Consider the following 21,456-nt stretch of genomic DNA (forward strand, 5'->3'; position numbering starts at 1 on the left):
CATGAGGACGACCCCAAAGAGTTATCAAGAGACCTGTGAGGTTAGTGGAGAAATGTTAAGCCATTGGTTAGCACTGTTCAATTTAAAGCACTTGCACGGACATTTGTCCGGGGGTGTTGTTGAGGGGGCTGCCCTTTTAAGACAGGACGTTCAAGAGACCCTCATGAACAGATGTGATGTGAGAAAAAGGGAGGAGGGAGGAGGAGAGTCACTTCCTGGTATATCGTCGAATAAAGTAAGATGTGTTTCAAATATGCTGGTGTGCGTCCGTTATTATCCGTAGCCCATGGGCTAACACCAGGGTCGGATTGGCCCCTCTGCCTTTCGGCCCGTGGCCGGGCCGAAATTGTCCCTGGGGAGTGGGGGCCGGTTTCTGCCCATGCCTTGACCCCGATTTTTAAAAAAATAATTGCATTTCTTTTTGTGCAAAACCTTATTTTCGTAGTGTACTTAGGAACAATGCTATTTGTTGCCACTTCCTGTTTTGTCAAGGGGTGAAAGGTTGTGTTTCATCGCTTCCCGGGATGTCACTTTGGGGTGGAGTCAAATGACATCAGTTCCGTTGATGCCCTCAGAGGTCAAGAGTCGTGAGGCAAGTTGTGGGCCACTTTTTTGAGGCGAGGGGGGCACTTTTTTTTGGGTATCCGGGCCTATTTCTTGTCCCAGTCCGACCCTGGCTAACACCAAGCATGTGCTAAACTATTATGCAATGTGACAGCACAGGACAGATGGCAACAAACAGCTCCATATGCTGGGGTATGGCAACCAATTATAAAAAATAAAAAAAACACTGCATAGCATACTGCCTAATCCTTTCCATCAGGAACAAAATGACATATCCACTGGTACTGCATCCGTGCCTGACTGATCCCCTGGTACTGCATCTGACAGAAGGCAGCCCGACACTGACCTAATTTCTTCACCAGATCTACCCTACTTGCGGCTTTTACATATTTGGGGGAGGGGTGAGTTTACACACTTGAATGCTACACATTTATTATACTGCACATGGCTGCACAATTGTAAAATGCTGGGCTTCGATTAAGACCTTCTGCAGTGTGTGTCTGCCAGACAAAACCCCCACGACAGTGCAGGTATTTGGCTGACTGGAGGCTATACAACAAATGCAAGATGATGTGTTTGCTCCTCATGTGCATCGGCCATATATGTAGAGGTGTGGAATAAAAATGGAATTCTGGAAGTGGTACCTGGACTTTGCTGTCCTTAGTATGTTGCCTCTCAGCGGCCGCGAGGTGTTGTCGAAAATGAGTTTATGCCGTAAGAAAATAAAACCGACTTGGAACTGTACAGAATGCATCATTATTTTTTAACAGTAACCTGCAGGGTTTTGTGGGGCAAACGGGAGAGTCCGCACAGAGGCAGCTGCACCTAGAAATCCGTCAGGGGACTGATCTACCTGCCGCCCGTTCCGTGCTCCTCTCTCCTCCCCTCCTTCCTCTATGGTAGAGGTTTGCTCCGAAAGTTTAATCTGCAGCCTACCTGGAAGGGAAATCCAGATGCCGGGGTCTTAAATCTGGCAAACAATTCCTGCAAGTTGTCATTTTCAGAAAGTCCGTCTATCCAGCGGGAGGCGTCTCGTACATCACAGCCGGCAAATGAATCCGTTCCTGGCGTTTATTACAAAATGGACGCCCTGGGAGGCTGGAGCCATTCTGATGGACCGGCTACGTGCGAACGGCGCCTACTTCCCTCACGGCGCTCACCTCGCTCCTGGTGACTTATTCTTACAATTACACTTTACTGTCCAAAACTGTTCAGAGTGCGCTTCAAACCCAAAGCGGTTTCGGAAAGAAAATATAATTCATGACACAGAAAGCCCCGTGCCTCGTACTGCTGTGGGACAGAGGAAGTCTGGATGTATGTCATGCGCAGCATCACTCGAGCACACAGTGAAGTCTATGGAGTGGGCCCCGGAGCAGGATATTTTGGCAGGGCTGTTCTGGCGCCAGATGTTCCCTCAAATCGGGCCATCTTAAGCACTTTTGGGCCCTGGGCACAGACATCTTTGAGCCGCCCCCCTCCACCAAACCAAAATAATTAATTCATCAAGAATATCTGGTCACGCACGCCCCTCACCCCAGCACCCTCGCGATCACAACCCATAGGTTGATATGCTGCCTCGCAGCATTCATAATAAGCATGTTTACTCCCTTTAAGTCCCCTTTCCCTCTTCATTCTTACTCTAACCAGAATGATAAACAAGTAGCATTTGAAGGCCAACATTAGCAGTCTATGAAGAGGTTTCTTCTGCTCTAGTATGGATACAGGATACTTTGTATCAATAGCATCCAGGAAGGTATGCATCCTGTAGTATGAATGCAGGACCGTATGTGAAAGGTACATTTAACCCAGAATAGACAGAGAACTCACATTAGCTGCCTCAGAGAATGCAAAAGTGCTCATGCATGGATAGAGGAGACCAATCGGAAGGAAGGAGAAAGCTACACATCCCATAGCATGGCTAGTGGGTGGATGGTGGATGCAGATTAGAGGCTTTGGCTTTTGCACACGATCAATCCCACAGGAAGGAAAGCATGCTACAGAGCTGTGCTGTCAGGACCCCACGAACTATGTAGACCACAGTGACCACAGAAAGCATTCCATGATGAATTGATCAGGGCAGAATGTACTTCTGAAAACCAGGTAGGAGGTTTAGGGCCTCAGCAGCACGCCATAACTTATCCTGACATGAGCTATTGAAGTCTGGCGAACAATGGAATCTTATTTCTTTAGGTCAAGCAGCCTTGTGACCCCACTACCACTATGATGCACAATGCCGCCTACACACATGCATGACCGGACCACGACACATTATATGTTTCCACAGACACACAACATTCTTTTACTAGGGAAAGTGTTAAGAGTGGGTTTTCTACCATACATGCACACAGCACAGAACATACACACACACATACACACACCGCCAACGGAACTTACTGCCTCTAGGCTGCACGGCCACACACGGACATCCCATTTGAACACACACACCATTCCACCGTTCTTAACACATGGGCGCTTATCTTTAGCGGAGCACGTTTTCCCACAGTGTGCCACCCACCACGATGTTACCAAATGCATCCTCTCTTTTCACCCACTGTACCATTGTACCCCACATTCCACGCCTCTTACAGGACCCAACGCGCCCAGAGGCACATTGTGCACACTGTGATGGAGAGGAAGCGTCTGTTCTACTATATTAGAGGTCTGAGGTTGAAAAAACCCCAGCCCTCGTCTTTTCTTCTTTACTGGCATATAAAATGAGCACTATGTTGCTTGGTGATAATAAAATCGGACACCCAAAAGTGAACTTTGTGCATTTCACAAATAGCTATTATTTCCAAAAATCTGAACGCATTAGTTACACTGAAGCTGAGATAGGCAACGTAACAAATTGGATTAGCAATATAAAGAGGACATTTGAATGAAACATGGCAGGAGTTTGACCCAAAAAAGGTATTTCAGCCGGTCATACGACTGATCCTTACGCATCTGTGTAGGCACAGGTGACATAGATCTGCGAGTTCTCACTCAGCGATAGTTGTACATTCTGCATTTATAGTTTCATACACAAGCAGGCCACTCACACTCTGTTTTTAATCCTTCCAAGGTTTAATGTGTAGTAGGCAGCTTAATAGAATCAGAATAAAACATATATTTCAAATGATTGCAAGTAGCGAAGCAGTTTAAAATGGGTAGAATGGATGGCTGAGGGTCCATTTGTCAGAAGAGCCTTTTGCATATAGGCTGCGATGTCAGCTGCATCTAAACGACCCTCACGCCAAATGCCCAGTGCCAAATTGGCTTTTGCGCCATTGTGGGCTTGCCGAAAGGGGCTCTGCAGCCGAAGTGGTGGGTGTTTCAGACAAAGGTGGGGGCCTTTCCAGAACAGTGCAAGGAAAAGGTTTCTTGACTTCCTCTACAGGGGGGAACCATTAGCTGACAATAGGCCATTAAGATTTTGGGTGCCAGAGGGACTCCGTCATGGGGAAGGGAGGGATATTGTGACTCATCCAAAGAAGTTATGACATCTCCCCGGGAGTTGTCTCCTCCCATGTGATCCTCCCTCATGAAGCCGCCCCCAGTCGCCAACTTGGTACAAGGGGGTGGGGCGCTGAACAGGGGAAACATTGGCTAGCTTGTACTACATATACTAAAGTCAAGTCTGAAGGAGGTTTAAGCCTTCCGGTTTCATTCCAGTAGGCCATCACTACCCCTACTCCACCCCTCTATAATCATCCAGGTTGTAGTAGCCCTCAAAAGGCTGAGCAATACAAGTAGGATGGGAGAACAAAATGCCAGTCCATCATGTGAGTGTGTCAAACCTCAGAGCAAAGACTGTGCGTGTGCCTCCTACCTTGGAGCACAATCTCACTAATTTGGTGCAAAAAGTGGGTGCATGGGAATCCCCTGCTTGTGTGTGGGCTGCAGACCCCAGATCACATGCTCACTTCTTCAGTGTGAAATTCTGGCCAAGGCATTCAGGATGGGTCTCACACCTTTAAACAGTGTGATATTTTGAGTGGGCACCTCACTTCCTGGAGCATAGTATCACCTGTTGCTGGTAATCTCACAACTGAACGTACAGTTTCACTATTGGTCATCTCAATGAGCCCATGTATATTAATGCAGTCAATCTCCCATCTGGGATGACAATTATATTTCTGTTAAAACACTCTGAATTCTCTCTCCAGTTTTCTCAATCTATAGATCCATACCATATTCATTCAATGTGTGTGCAGGGGTGATAACTTGTGTCTGAGAGAGCTCATTCTTTCATTCAGGAGAGATAAAGGGGTAACAGACCCTGCTGATTCTGATATCTGACAGGCCCAAGCCTTCTATCCCTTGCCCCATGACAACTTCCAACATCCTGAGAGGCAGTTTATGGACAGCAGGCAGCTTGGGACATGCTTTTTTCTGATTGAATGTAGCCAGATCTACTATTTAGACACTGGGAGAGTGCCATGAATCCACATACGTGGTGAAGAAGTACTCAACATACAGAACACAATGGTATTGTAACGCTCACCTGGTATCCACGGGGACGTTGCTCAGCCTGTTCTGACCTCTTACGACCTCGAACCCTTCCCTGGAGTCTATTCGACTGGAGACTGGGCCTTGTTTTCTTGGAAAGTGTGCTCTCCGTCCTGCTTTCAGTGCAGGGGCGCGTTGATTGATGCAGGCTCGTTGCTGCCTAGTTACTTCACTGGCAAGAGTCCGACAGGTAAGTATAATGAGTATTTTGAACAGTTCTCTAACTTCGTTCCTTTCCTTCCTTAGATGATGGCCGGTGTCTGGGGATGGCGACGTGCTGCTGAGATGAGTAGCGCTGAAGGTGAGTGAGAGTGCGATGCGCGATGCGACCCTTTCATATTTGTATTGAATTGAGTTCTTTTTCTGTGTCTTTTAGGTGCCGCGCCATTTTCAGCATTGATGCCGGTTATGAAGAAGAAATGCGGTGAGTAAGCGCGGTATGCGGCGCCTCTAGATGTTTCCACGCAAACCTGCAGTGTCTTTTCCCTCTTGCAGATGGATGAGACGTTCCGGAGACAGAGTTCCCCCAGAGCGGCTGGGATTCAGGTAAGCGTTTGAAGCTCGTACAGTCTTTAAAAATAAGCGAAGATTTGCTGAATGCTTACTAATGCCTTTTTCTGTTCTTTTCCCTTTTCCTTAGGAAGCGGCGTGCCGGGATGGGAATGACATCGCCGAAGACGCCCGCAGAACAGAAGGAGCGATGAATGATGGGCAGAAGCGCCGCAACGTAAGGCTGTTCTTAACGGTGTTCTTGTTCTTGCAGGAGCTGAGCGCATAAGAAAGAGGCAGTCCTACTGGAGACCGATCCGAACACGGTGAGTGTCACGCTGCAGGTGCAGAAAACACAAAGCATGTTTCTCAGCCTGGGCGTGGCTTAAATAGTCTCTGGGTATCCCAGGAATCTTTGGGCTGAACCACACCCAAAAGACTAGACTGCACATGAAGTTCTGGGAACCGAAATATGTGGGGGCATCCATCTTGTCCCCATCAATGCACTACAAGTCCAATCCCCAAAGTTATCCTATGGGAGTGAGTGAGTCTGGTGCCACAAGTGCCAAGTCCGACTCCAAGTGGGTCTTTGGAGGGATGGAGAGGCCCTTGAGGGCCATGTAGGTGATTGTGGCCTGGCTCCAGCCTGACATCATTGAGGGCTGGGGACATGCGGGGCAGGAATCATGACAGCTATAGTGCTGCAGTCCTGCTGAGAAATGACAATTCGGTCTGTTTAGATGTAAAGCAGAGTGGATGAGAAGTACATGTACTGTGGCATTAAAAATAAAGCAGCTGTGGTGGGTGGAAGTGCTGCTTTGGTGGCATCAATGTATGCAATTCTCTGCTGCGTAGTGTTGGTCATTTCCTATTGAAGTATAGCAGCCCTATTGAGAAGTGCCTATAAAAGTGAAGCTGTCCAGTAAACTGTAGAAGCCTCTGTGAGAAGTGGCAGTACTGTCCCAATGGTGAGAAGTGTAGTATTTTCACATTAACTATGCTTCAGCACTTTGAGTTATTGAATAGTGTTGCTACATTTTGAGTAATTTCATCTCTTTAAATATATTAGCTCTTGTATAACCACGACACTGTTGAGTTATTCTGATGACAATGAAGATGATATCAGACTTGCTCAATAGATCTGGTTCTGTATTATTAAATGTACTTCAGATCTTCAGAGTCTTGGGGGAATAGCTCAGGGGCAACATGCTCGCCTTGGAGCAAGACGACATGGAGCAACACAGGTTCGATCCCTTAGTCGGCGCAACACAGGTTCGATCCCTCAGTTCACGCAACACAGGTTCGATCCCTCGGTTCGCGCAACACAGGCTCGATCCCTCGGTCCGCGCATAAAAACATCTGGGTATTATGCGCATTATAAACAACCAATAAAAATAAAAATAAATAAATCGGCTGAGAAGTGCTGGGTCTTGTTAGAGTGTAGCAGCTCAACTGAGAAGTGCTGATGTTGTCCCATCAAAAGTATAGCAGTCCCACTAAGATGAACTAGCATTGCCTCAACAAAAGCATAGTATTACCGCTGAGAAGATTCAACAATTATAGGAGCCCTGTTGGGAAACAGCAGTACTACCCTATCAAGAGTATAGCGAGCTAACTGAGGAGTACCAGCATTGCCCCATTTCAAATATGGCAGCTCTACTAGAAAGTGCTGGCTCATATAGATTGCGCAGCCCTGCTGAGAAGGGCTGTTACTGTCCCTTTACAAATATAGAAGCCCAATAGCTCTGCACCATTGAGTTAAAGCAGCCCTGCAAGTACTGTCCCATTGAATGCTATTAAACTGAACAAGGTCAACAGTATGGCAAAGTCCATACTGGGTTCTATGTGATAATTCTGCATTTTGAAGAAATACAAAAAAGACTGATTTATTTCGGCCGATTTATGTGGTCATCAAAATGCTGAATTATCACATTCTAATGCCCCCCAATCCCCCCAAGAAGGTGATCCCACCTAACCCCACACTTCCCCCCATCTCCTGCGCGGTTACCTTCCTTAGAATTCAGGGGAGTTCCCTCCTTCAATGCCTCCATTCCCCACCCATAGCATTCACCCTCACCATGTGCACACTCAGAGACATGCAAACAGTTTAATTTGCCCTCTCCCTGTCCCCTCCCTCCGCAGATGCACTGGATGCAATGCAAGAGAGGTGCACAGATGTACACATACACCCAAACCAAAATGATTTTATAAATTGAGGCACAGACTTGCTTTGCATCTGTGCCTCAATTTCTAAAAATCATTTTGGGTAGTGTGTACCTCTACATCTGTGCACCCCTCTTCCAAAGATGTAGAAATATACCCAACCCAAAACGATTTTTAGAAATTGAGGGACAGATGCAAAGCAAGAGCCTCTTGCTTTGCATCTGTCCCTCAATTTCTAAACATCGTTTTTTACTCGGCTTTCACCCCAGCTGCCAGAGAGAGACACAGGATGGATGGAACAAAGGGCGTCTCTTCTCTGCGGCCGGGGGAGGGGGAGCTCAGCCCACCAGCCCTTCAGGAATCAAGCCTCACTGTGTAATTCACCCTCAGATGAATACCAACAAAGGAAATCACAACTGCAGATCCACCACCCATCCTAACCCACCCACACTGGAGGTGTCCCAACCCTAGTGGAACTAACCCCAAAAGACGAAGAAGGCATATCAATGATAACAAAATAACCAAGAATTTACAATGAAGATGGTAAACCTTAACATATACCAGGTGGTCGGCAGCTACACAGACTTTGACCCACTCATCACGGTGCATATTGAGGTTCTCATCTCAATTTTGGTAGGACTATCCATGGCATATCACTAGACAAAAACAAGAGGCATCTGCAAGCAGTGAAGGTTAAACACCACTGCAATGAATGAGCCCTGAAATGATCTTAGATAGAAAACTTTAGGAGCCGCCGGCTGGGAATCTAGCAGTCTTTCTTCTGATACATATAGCATATTTTGACAAATATATTCAGTGAAGAGGACCATTCAATTTGACGTTTATGTTCACAAATGTTTTTGCCTCTTCTCTTGTGCTGCATATGTGCTATTTTTCAATTAAAATTATTTTCAACTTGATGGGGAACTTCATGGCATATAGGACACCTTTTTTTCAAACATGCTTTCCTTACCTCGTTGAAGGATTTTCTGGAATTTTCCATGGCAGGGACTATAGTATGGGACCATAAAGATTTTTGGGATATATATGATCACTGTGCGGCCTGAAATTTCGATGACGAAAATGTCGTATCCGAAAATGGTGCTGCATAGTGATCACATAGATCACTTTTTCCCACATGCCCCATACACTCTACGCCTTTACCCCTACTTACATTTCAGCGGTACACTTATTTCCTGTGCCTCCACTCCCCCCTCCCTCTGCAACGTCAGTTCCCTATTCCCAACGTGGGTCAGAACTGGTGCCGTAGGGTCCTTTTCTTTTCCCCTGGATCTTTATTGTCCTTCGGCATCCATGTAATGGAAGCAGGGGACACCCCCGAACATGGGGAGCAGGGGACACCCTGCATTCCCCGCTCCACCCATTCGGTAAAACAGGATTCAGTATTTTCATAACTGCCGAATGCGTAGTAAACACGCATTCAGCATTCTTTTCCTGATATTAATTCTGAATACTGATTTTTGATGGCTGACAATGTAGGTTACCTTTCTCCCTGGCAACTTGCAGAAAAAAGTGTAGGTCCTAAAAATTGAATTAACAGGCAATTATTATTCTGAGGAAACGGCTCATTGCTGGCTGAGAGGCTAAGGATTAGTGTGCCCTTTCAATTTGGAAATGAGAAAAGAGGACTGGTTTACCCATAAGTTTAGGGAGGAGCTTTTCAAGATCATGTGCTATAGGGCACGTCAGCGAGGTCTCCGGGAGGCCCAGCATACCGGTTTCATCAAGAGCAATCTTCCAGATCATTATTCTTTGCCTTTACTGCGTCCAGGTCCTTGCATAGTTTTGTCACTGAGTTTGCAGACAGTGTTCTCAGTCAAGTTCAGGTGATGTTCTGCTCCAGTCACATGACCATAGAGCTGCTCAGTTTTGCGAGGTTACATTGCCACCTTGAATGTTAATATGCCTAATTTCTGATCTATGCTGGCTACTGGTTGCTGTAACCACTGGGACATGGCAAGTGCAGAGTCAGCATCTTCATTGGAGGGAGGGTCATGTTTGAATGCTGAGGTGGAGGTGGATTATTACACACAGCATGAAGTGTCTCTCTTGGTGAAGAGTTGAGCTTCGATTGGCATTCGCAGATGCCCATCATGCTGTGTTGTGGGGAAACCTCCTTGCCTCAAGCAATGCTGACCCCTACTGAAACATATTTGATTAGGTGGAATCAATAGTATAGATTAGCATTCAGTTAGAGACCACTTAAATTCAGAAATGCTACAAAGCTGTTAGTACAACACCGGTACTCCGGACCACACTTGGGTGTTCTCATCTGGCTGCAGTGGATGTGCTAAAGTTGCAAGAAAAGGTATCACACATAGTGTGACTGCATTTACACATTTCTGCAAGCTATGAAGGAAAGGTTTCAAAGATTATGATATGCAGCAAGACACCAAGATGCTGATTTTAATTAAAATCCAAAAAGAGCCTATTGAGGGTATGCGCACCGCTACAGAACCTTACAACCCTAAGTAATCGCCTATGGTGCTCAGATGTAGGACTCATTTACTACTATTGTCATATCATGCTGCATGGGTGCACATGACCATCACTGCCACAGAGTCAGGGAAGGTGATGATTGCTTGAGCTCTGAGTGTCCCTGTCTGCTGGAGTCAGGCTCACCTTAAGCACCAGATCATCAGATCATGATGTAAGTGGAGGGTTCTCTTCAGATCAGAGTGCACAGTGCCAGAGCTCCGTACCTGCACTTTAAGCACCACAAGCCAAGGAATGCGACTGCCTCCAATGCTCCAAAGTTCTCCTCTTGAGCAGCCACTTCTTGCCCTGCATTAACTCCTGCCAGTGGGGGGGGGGGGGGGGCGGCTTTAATCTGCACCACTGTGGTGCCACCTGTCAACTTCCAGGCCCATGTTGCCTAGTAGGGCACATGAGTTACGGCAACGTCACATGGCTCTGCCGCAGACTCAGGGGGTCGGCAGCCTCACAAAGTCAAGGCATACACACCAGCAGAGCGCGACCTTGGTCCAGACTGCAAGCTGCTAAGTCTGCAGACAAGCAAGGGAATTTGTACGGATCAGGCTGTGAGGCGCCAGCACAGTGCCAGCCTCAAGGTCGGTGTGGGATTTGTCTCTCGCTGGCACTGCAGTAACTTGTCGCTGCACACCAAGTGAGCTCTTCACGCCTCATCCTGTTCACAGATATAGCAGGCCGCACCTCACAGTGGTGTGAAGTTAGTCCTCATTCCTAAAGCAGACATTGCTTCAGGCTGCTCCGGAACTCTGGCGCATGAGCGAAGGAATCTGATACAGAGTTACTGCAGCTGCAGAGTCACAAGATGTTCCACTTGCCAGCTATTGTTACATCCATTTTGTGAAGGGTTTTAAGGATGGATAAAATCATTTCATGCCGGCACTATCAGGGACTTCAAACTCTCGGTGGCCATTTTGTTGACTGTGCCCCCGTCTAAGAAGACTAAAAAGTCCACATATGATTTAACATTCCCCAAAACAGTAAAATCCTTTTTTTTTTGTCAGGGAAACCTCTGAAAATGCCCGTGTGCAATTTCCCCTAACTCAGGCAGTGGCTTGTGCCCCTAGAATCTCTGTGGCACCCAAGCCTCTGGTTGAATTCAAACAGTACTCATTGGCTCTCTTAGTGTACTTATCATTGTTTAGAAATGCTTTTCATGACTGCGGCAGTTTTGAAGCTTCAGTATGAGTGGAATAATTGTCACAATGGTGGGTTTGATGCCGCTGGTCTGAAGTGATGTTATTACTGCAAATTGCAAGTGCAATTTATTTCCTTTTAATTTCAGTGGACATATTGATGTGTGAGTCAAGCAGGCTTTGTAGAGTGTGTATGTTTAACTGTAGTCGTTTGTTTATGAATGCCTCGCTCTCTTTTTTACCCAGAGTTTTAGGTAAAGTGACGCGGCCCTGTGTAGTTTGGAAGCATGCACTTAATTTCTGCTGTAAACAGATAATTTACTACTACTTCAAGCTTCTAATAATGGTTTAGGGATGCCTGATTTAAAGTGTGTCAGATTTTGGAAATCCTTCTACATTCCCTAGGTTCGCATCACAATGAGATTATGTTCAGAATAAACTGCAGAAAACCCTTATAGATTCAGAAGGTTTATACAGTGTCTGGTAATAATGTCGCCATGAAAAAACTGGTCAGGTTGGCGACTTAAAAAAAAATGCATTAATGATGCACCATCCAGGCTATCAAACACTTTCCCCAAATATTCTGGGACTGGAGGTAATATATACAATAATAGTAAAAATAGTAAAAATAGGTAATAATAATAAAAATAACTATACCCCTCCTAGAATATTTGGGGAAAGAATTTTGGTAGCCAGGAAAAAGTCGCCAGAACCTGATGACTTTTTCACGATGACATTATTACATGGATCAGTGTATACTTGGACACCACACGCTGCTTCCCAACCTTCCAGACCTGCACAGCCCCCTGACTCCTTTCCAAATACAACTCCCCACTATTGATGGCATGGGATACTGTAAAAGTGGCATGCCATTCCAAGGGGCATCATGATCACAGCTGCCATAACATATGTCCCCCTTGTGTTTAGAAAACAGGGATGAAAATAAAGTATCAAATAAATAGAAGAAAGGAAGAACGAATTAAAAGCAAATAAAATCACAACTTCAGTTCTTTCTGCATCCTTGCATTTGTCTCTGGCAGATGCATCCTGCTTTCTTGCCTCTCCTCTGTGACCCTACTACCTGAGTAGGCCTTGGATCAACCTTCACAATGTCATTGCATGGGCACAACTCACATCTTTCCAGTGTGGTGTTGCTTCTCCCTTTGGCAACAGCGCTCACTGGCAGTTGGATTCTTGACAAACTCTTGGCCATGGGTCAGTTTGCCTTCACTTGTGCGCCGTCTCCTGAGTTTATCGGAAACTCATTGGCCACCCTTGTCTGATCATGGCAGACCAAATTCCAATCTGATTTTCTCTTACTGGCCCCAGAACAGTTGCCATATGAAAGATGATCGGGCCTGAACAATGAGGGGAAAGTACACCCAGCCTTTATCCTCTAGTGAAGTGAGCTGAGCCTAGATGCTAGTGTATTCCTAATTCCCACAACCATTGTTTCCTTATAAATATATAGTCCCTTCCTTCGTCATAGTATGCAGTACTCAGACACAACCTGGTACCCATACAAAATACTCTATGGAACACTGGGGGCACACCAGGTCATAGTCCTTGTAGAGGATATTACAGTCTGTCCTTACATCACAAGGAGATAGGAAATCAACCTGGTGATGTGCACACCATGGCACCAAAAACAGTCTCCAACTTGTATTTCACAGAAAGTCATTTGCCTAAGTATATGCCCATGTGGGCTACATTATGTAGGAATGACTGAACGCCCAGTGAATTCCAGGATTGGTAAACATAGGCCATGCATTAGGAACCGTAAAGTGGCAGTAGGTCTAGTGGAAATTTGTTCAACTATTGACCATGCTCCAATAACAGCCAGTGCACAAGCATTGAACAAGCGAAATCACCCTTATTAGGCTGTCATTAGGAACACGACTGATATCAAAGCAACATCACCTTTTCTGTGGGGGCACAGACAGAAGAGGCCTAAATAGTATCTGGACTTTCCATCGAAAATTAATTAATCGAATTCATTTCCATCTAATTTTATTCATTGAAAATACTTTCCATCAAAATGCATTTTCATTGAATAAAATTCGATGGATTTCGATGGATTTTAGGCTTAGGGTTAAGGTTAGAGCAAGGGTTAGAAATAGGGTTAAGGTTAGGTCAAGGGTTAGAATTAGGGTTAGGGCAAGGGTTAGGGTTTGGGTTAGAGTTTGGGTTACGGTTAGGGGGGTGTCCTTGGGGGTTAGGGGGTACCCCCCAATTAAATAATAAACACTAAAACGTTACATGAAGCTGGCCAGTGCCAAAATACTTTGAAGTTTTCAGCACTGGACAGCTCCATGTAACGTTTTAACATGTAAAATAAATGCATGGAAATGCTATCTTTTACATTTAAAAGTACATATCCATCAAAACCTGTCCATTCCTACATTCGATGGACAAGTTTCGATGGATATGTACTTTAACATGTAAAAGATAGCAATTCGATGCATTTACATTTGATGCATTTCCTTCGATGGTTTTCCTTTTCAATTAAATGTTTTCGTTGAAAAGACCATAAACCAACCTAAATGAGGCTGTTGAGTGGCCTTTCATGGTGGTGGTCCATCTGAATAGATATCACCTATGTCATACCGATAACACACAATATGCGCTCATGGCGTCTAAAGCGTGTGATCGCATTATAGTAGTCAGACGATGGTACCAACACCAACCTCTACTGAAGAAAGGGAGCAAACATTCTGAGAGGAGAGGACCCTCAATGAGCTTGTTCTTGCTGATTGCGAGAAACCACTGAATCTAGGATGTAGCAATGGTATAATTTGAGACCAGCCAGTGTATACCTTATATTAGGAAGGGTCGATAAGTTAAGTTCAACGGAGTTTAACTCATTGTGACTTTAATGGTTCTAGTTTTGTAGAGGAGCAGGTACACACTTTCTCACTAGTTCCCGCCCCCTCACCGCTGTCAGACTGGAATAGTCGGGGAAGAACAGTACATTGGACCACCTGTATTGTTCCCATAACTCATCGAGTGTATGACAGACGCTATGCACTCAGACAGCCATACATAATGTACCCTCATGTTAAGCCAGTGGAAGGATTCCACATAGAAGGATGCTAGCACCCACCATTGGCCACTATGGAGCCTTAAGTGGAAACTTGACAACCGTTAAGTGATGTCATAAAGAAGATATATGAACCTATAGAAACAATATGAAAATACGTAAGAGTAACAACGTAACTAAAGCACCAAGAGAAACATGTACCTAAAAGTTAAAGTAATCATGGCTACAAAGAAGATGAAGTTACTTACTGATCAATAACTGTAAATATGCAGTAACGCAAGATAGAAGAGGCATATAGAAGCTTGCTACACAAGTAGGTATAACATGGCTAGGACGGCCATGATAGGAAGATGGACGCCGACTCGTGTCTGATTTAACAAAGTTACCTCAGAGACAGACCAAGGCTGTAGAATCAGGAGACGCAGAAGAATAGTTCCATTTGCAGAACCGACGATGAGTCAAGGTTGGCCCAGAATTAAGGATGCTATTTTAAGGAATAAGCACAGAGCACAAAGGGAGTTACATGGATAAGCTCTGAATGTGGGACATTCCTCATAGATTGAAGAAGAAGAAAACATCTGCAAGAGCCAACTGTTGGTCAATTAAAAGAATACAAAGTTTGTATGAGGTAGAGTGAGCAAGTCTCAAGAGGCCAAGAGGATTTAAGTGCACCCAGCATAATTAAATCAAATAGCAGAAAAAAGAAGGTCAAAATGGACAAATTTGTGGTCTGCTAACATGTGATTTCAAAGAATAGTACAAGGACTATTCATTATGCCTCAGATGAAGATAGTGGTGTGCTGACACTCCCTCAAATGTTCCTGGCCAGTTAGGAGCCAGCAAGGTCAACAACAAAAGGATGGACTAATTGGGAAAACAGGGAGTAGTCTGACAGGAATCAAACACCTAAGTTTCGTTTCACTGATGTGGTGATAAAGAGTCAAAAGGTTGGGTGGGAATGTCAACCAATCAGTGGGTTTGAGGGACAACCTAACATACAATGTTGCATGGACCAATCCACTGATAGTTTGGCCGTTATAATCAGTACTGTATGTATTTAGAGGTAGTTCAAGGCGTGCCCTACAGATAAGGGGTAGCCAATGATGCACTAATCCTTATATGTTCTATAAATCAATCGTCCTAAGTGAAAAGATTGTTTTAAAAAGATCTTTTCACTTAAAGACCGATTTAGAAAGACCGCTCTGGGAGCGCACGAAGCAGACTTTCTAAATCCAACTGTCACACCTCTGCTGCACACGAGGGCGCCCAGGGGCTGAGAGGCAGGTCAGGACCTGAAAGCACACGACCAGCAGAATGGGTAAGTTGAGGGTGCGTGTGTGTTGTGTGTATGTATGTAGGTGTTTTGGTTTGGGGGAGTGTGAAGTGCGAGAATGGGGGAAGAGGGATGGGCTGAGAGATGGGGTTTGTGGGTGCATGTGTGTTGGTGCATGTGTTGTGTGTATGTATGTGTTTTGGTTTGGGGATTGTGGGGTGGTGGGTGGTGGGGGACTTATAGGAACAATTAATCACTCGGTGGATGAAACCCCCCTGAATATGTTAAAAAACAGGAAACCGCATTTTAAAGGTCTCAAGAGAAAAAAAACTTTACAATGCCGGTTTTATGATCAAAAGAAAATCGGTCAAATTAAATTGGTCTGTTTCTCTTGAGACCTTTAAAAAATAGTATTTTCACATAGAACCAAGTAGATATGTTCCCTTAACCAATCCCTCCCCTCGATAGGTTTTGTATTTTTCCACGTAGCATGACATCATAGATGACGCACACTGGGGTATAAGACTTTTGCATAATCAAGGTTAGTTGTGAGTGTGCATGCATCAGTCTGATGTTTGTCAAGTCTTCCTACTATATGAACTGAGAATAAAGTAGTGTTTTGCCATATTCTTTTATTCTGTCCAGTTATTTGGTCTGTGATCTTTATTTGTAATTCCATCTAGCACAAGAGACGCTTCAGGGTGCTAGAGCACATTTTGGTAGCGGTGCAGATGATTATGGTCTAATCGAACTAGGCCCCGATCCAGACTTCCGGACGATCGACTGCTCCCGCCATTAGATAGACGCTTGCGGAACTGCCAGTGGAAAGCGGAGCGCAGAAAACACGTGTTAGAAGAGACGGTCAGCAGGTGCCCCTTTGAGGTAATTCCTGTCCAGTCCCCGGAGGTGCCTGGTCGATTGAGGCAGAGTCAATGCCGGCAGTCTTGAGCTAAGCCACAGACATAATTAGACCATCGATAGTGGCAAAAATAGAGGGGGGGACTATGGTGTAAATAATATGTATATAAAGTAACAGGATTTTGTTTTTGTGGGGATTATAAAGAGAAGAGGTAGATACCTCGATACCCCGTTCAAAAAGCGGTAGAAGAGTACACACTAAAAAACACTCCAAATAGGATTCCTGAGGCTAAGCCAATAAGAGTAGTGCGTATCAAACTTCAAAGTGAAGTAAAACAAGAGGTGAGATACATTTACTAAAGATAGTAAATGAAGTCATACGCAGAAAAGTTCATTAAAGTGTGTATGTGTATGGGGTTACAAAATGTCAATATAAAAGTATTTGTTGTGTTTAGATTAAAATATATAAAAGGATAGTAAAAAGAAAATGTAACGTGATTGGTAGATTTTTTGACCAAGTGATTGACGTCAATCAGGAGGGTAAATATCAAAGGAAATAAATAAACAAAGGAGAGACTCTTAAAACATCAATAATAAAACGAGATAATAGAAATTGATAGAAAGTTTAAACTAAAACAAAAGGAACAGAGATACATAAAAATGATTAAAACATTCTTGATTTCGGATAAATAAGCGGCAGTTAATGGTGCCTGTTCCACTTGATCAATGTGGTATTTTTGCTAAAATAAAGAACCCGATAAAACATCGGGTAAGTATTGACAGTCGGGATCAACTTGCCGTTATGGGGGAAACTCCTCTTTTACATCTGTGTAGGACACTGCCAAGATATACAGCCAAAATAAGGAAATATCATTCGGAATGGGTTCGAGGCAAGACCAATAAGACACTCATGCCATGGCCTCAAGAGGGGTCGCTATCAAAAACAATAGTGCAGCATATGACGACATATTTGCATGCCACTTACAAGGCGAAAACATTGCAGAAAAGGATGGCTGTTTTAGAGTTATGGAAAATGTATCAGAATGAGAAATAGGATCTAGCCGAGAAGCAGTGGATGCTTAATCAGCATAAAGGGGAGGATGCAACGCCCTCTCCCCCTCTTTCCCCTTCAGCAAAGAAGAGTATATAAGAAAAGATTCTATCCCTTAAAGAAATTGAAAGCAGCAGCGTGGTACATTAACCCAGCATATGAGTCCCCTGCTTATAACAGTGAGAACAATACGGAAGATAGCAAAAACAGAGAACACAAATATATTTTAACACGCAATAAAAGTAAACAGCGTGGTGAGAGAAAGGATAGACAAGACAAACAGGTAGTGATAGAGGACGAAACAGGTAAGTGGAAAGAAGTAAAGGACAAGACTAAGGAAATAGCATTAGTACAGAATGAATGGATGGGAGGACAAATACTACTTAAGTTAGACAATAAGGGCCTCATTAGGAGAATGGAGGTAATGAAAAAAGGAAGGCGGAATGGTAATATTGGCATTGTTAACAGGTCTGGGGCATAACGAGCTGACAACCCGAGGACATGCCTATACTGCTACAACTACAGCAACAACAGCAACTACAACAACAACTACTACAGCAGCAACAACAGGCAGCACAGAGGAGACGCAGGAGGAGAAGGAAGGTGAGACAGGCCCAGCAATTACCACCAGTGCAGCCAGTAGTACCTCGTAGGCAGCCACCAATCCCTGGCATCAGACCCAGTCCGTTCAACATAACCCCTTAGCAGATCCACACTCTGTACCGGTTGGACCGGGACACCATCACCACCATAGTGGATATGATACACAACGACATCGTCAGCCTCATAGAAATACGCACTGCCATCCCCCCCCTACTAAAGGGGGTGTCTGTGCTCCACTTCCTGGCCACAGGCACCTACCAGCACACAGTGGGCCAGCTGCATGGCATTTCACAACCACTGTTTTCACGCATGCTGACCCAAGTGCTGAATGCCCTCCTGAAGCACGCTAGCACCCACATATCCCTACCATGGACTGCCCAGGAGATAGCCGACACCAAAGTAGGCTTCCATGCACTGGCAGGCATGCCCAATTGTGTTGGTGCCCTCGACTGCACCCATGTAGAATTGGTAGTCCCTCATGCCGTAGAAGCGATGTACCGCAATCACAAGCAATACCACTCCATCATTGTGCAGACGGTATGTGACTCCAGCAAGATCATCACACATTGCCGAGTCCGATATCCCGGATCCACACATGATGCCATAGTGCTGCTTAACTCCACGCTACCCCGTCACATGGAGCGACATGCTGGACCACATGCCTGGCTGCTTGGTGAGTTGCCTGACTGGCCCACGGCAGTGCATTGGGGTTCTGAGGTGGGGGATGCATACTCCACGTGGGTGGGAATGGGGGAGATGCATAATCCATCTGGGTGGGAATGAGGGGGGATGCATACTCCACCTGGGTGGGAATGGGGGGAATGCATACTCCACCTGGGTGGGAATGGGGGGGATGCACACTCCACCTGGGTGGGAATGCACGGTGAGTGGAGAATGTACGCAGAGCGAAACACTCCTGACCTGAACCTCCCAACCCCAACATAACTCATCACTGGCACACATTGGACCAATTACGTATATAAATGACAACATGTAAGACGCACAACCTGGCCACCATGGGTATGTCTAGCAAAGCATTACTAAAAATGATTGCAACTGTGCCAATGTGGCAAGTGTGACCATGTACTGTTTAGTATACACAGCAAAAATGGGAGGCAAAACATTGTCCTGCAACCACAGGACATCTGCATCAGCATGCAAAAATTCACCCTGCATCATCTGTACAACGCCAACCAGACGACTACACCATATTGTAGTATAGAATACATCTAAATAATATTTGTGCATACGTATAGGGACATGTGCATGTCGACAGCAAATAGCTGCGGACATGACTGTGAATCCTGAAGCTGGCAGCTCAGAGTGATACACACCTATTTGTATTTGCTTGCAGGTGATGGAGGATATCCCTTGAAGTCGTGGCTACTTACCCCTGTGCGGAATCCGCAGAACAGCCATGAAGAGGAGTACAATCGGGTACATACCCGTACCCGAGTTGTGATTGAGCAGACCTTTGGCCTGTTGAAGGCGCGGTTCCGCTGCCTAAGCAGGTCTGCTGGAGCACTCCTTTATAGGCCTGAGAAGGTGGCAAAGATCACCATGGCCTGTGTCATGCTGCACAACATATGCGTCCGGAGAAATGTACCACTGCCACTTGACATTGACATGCATGCACCGGGTGAGGATGATGAGGATGGAGACGGAGGAGAAGCAGCACCCCTGCCATTACGTGATGCACAGGATGGCTGTGTAGTACACCAATCACTGATTGATGAATACTTCTGAACCACAGGGACGTTGATAGATATGTGTCAGTGACACATTGTACACTGGGTCCATGTGGACATGCACACAGGGAATGTGGGGAGTTGGGCACAGAACACCATCATACATTAATTGGATACACACGAAATGAACAATGTCCAGGCATTGAATGATTTTTCACACAACGGGTGTCTTGATTCAAACTGCAGAAATGTTCCCACTCCTCCCCCCCAAACCCGCAGTGAACTCCCAAAATCCCCCAGTGAACTCCCAAAACTCCCCAGTGAACTCCCAAAACCCCCAGTGAACTCCCAAAACCCCCCAGTGAACTCCCCTAATACTCCCATTCACCGCCAACACCATCTGACCCACTTCCATAGTTTTCCCACACTATTTCCGGGACTTCTTGCTGTCCGGGGGCAGCATTTCAGAGTGCCTCGCACAGGGCTGGAGGGTCCAGACAGAGGAAGTGGGGGCAGAGGAAGCGGGTGTGCTGAATGGGGAGGAAGTCGTGGTGGTTTGCACGGCTGTTGCGGGTTGTGGCTGCTGGATGGATGTGATGACCTGGGTGATGGCCCCCAGACAGTTTCTCATCAACAATGCCAAGGCATTGACGGCGGCTGTGTTGGCCGTTATGGTGGCTGTGTTCGCCGCTACGGCGGCTGTGGTCCCCGCTATGGCCTGGGCTATCTCCCGCCTCATGTCCTCGCCATCCGCAATATATTCTCGGAGCAGGTCCAACATAGAGTCCTGTCTGGCCTCCACCCTCGCTAGCCGTGCCTCAAGGCTATTGGTGGGAGCAGCAGTGGTCGAGGGTGCTGTGATGGGGCCTGCATTGGCAGTGCTGTCCTGGGGGATGCTGCTCAGGTCAGAATCGTGCAGGCAGGGATCCGCACTGCTGTAGGTGGGTGAGGGCTGAGTGTGGAGCTGGGGGGTGGGCACGGGGCTTGGGGAGTGTGGACATGCCACATCGGTCAGTCCATCCTGGTCCACATACTCCTCCACTGCAGTATCGGTGTTGGTCAGTGGGTCAACGGCCTCACCTTCCACTGGTGTAGGTGTAGGCAGCTCAGTGTCCACGGTGTCAGGCACCTTGGGTGTTGGTGTGGGCTGCGAGGCTGCCCCGGAGGTGGTGTTGTCGATGGCCGTTGTCTTTGGCCGTGACGTGGATGCCCTTGTAGTGGTATCCTGGCTGGCATCTTCTCCATCGGTGCCTGGGGGGGTAGAAGAGATGCAGGGCATCAGTGATGGTGTTACATGCTAGATGCATTATATGGTGCTGTGGAGTATTTAATTTATCATGCATTCATATCCTACAGGTGTGTCACACTGGGTAGTATGAAGGGGGCATTTTGCCGTTTGCTGCATGGCAGGTGGCATGCCGTTGTATTGGGGTTTGTGTGATGTATTACATGGGCACGGTCCGTGTGTGTTGGTTGTGTGTTGGTAATGGGATTGGCACTCAGCATGCATTTCAGTGTGGCAGGGTTTGACCCTCCATCTGGGCAAGGATATGTTCATGTGTGTGTTGGGACATGCATTGCCTTGCCTA

The 21,456-nt window shown here is 46.0% G+C and overlaps 1 protein-coding gene across 3 annotated transcripts in view; it reads left to right on the forward strand.

Moving 5' to 3' along the window:
- The window catches only part of RASGRF2 (Ras protein specific guanine nucleotide releasing factor 2), a 2,380,666-nt gene that overhangs the window by 975,422 nt on the left and 1,383,788 nt on the right, over positions 1 to 21,456 (forward strand). The gene's annotated exons all lie outside the window — the stretch shown is intronic.

Source organism: Ambystoma mexicanum, chromosome 6p, assembly GCF_040938575.1.
Source record: "Ambystoma mexicanum isolate Mex_15411 chromosome 6p, UKY_AmexF1_1, whole genome shotgun sequence".
Taxonomy (NCBI): Eukaryota; Metazoa; Chordata; class Amphibia; order Caudata; family Ambystomatidae; genus Ambystoma; species Ambystoma mexicanum.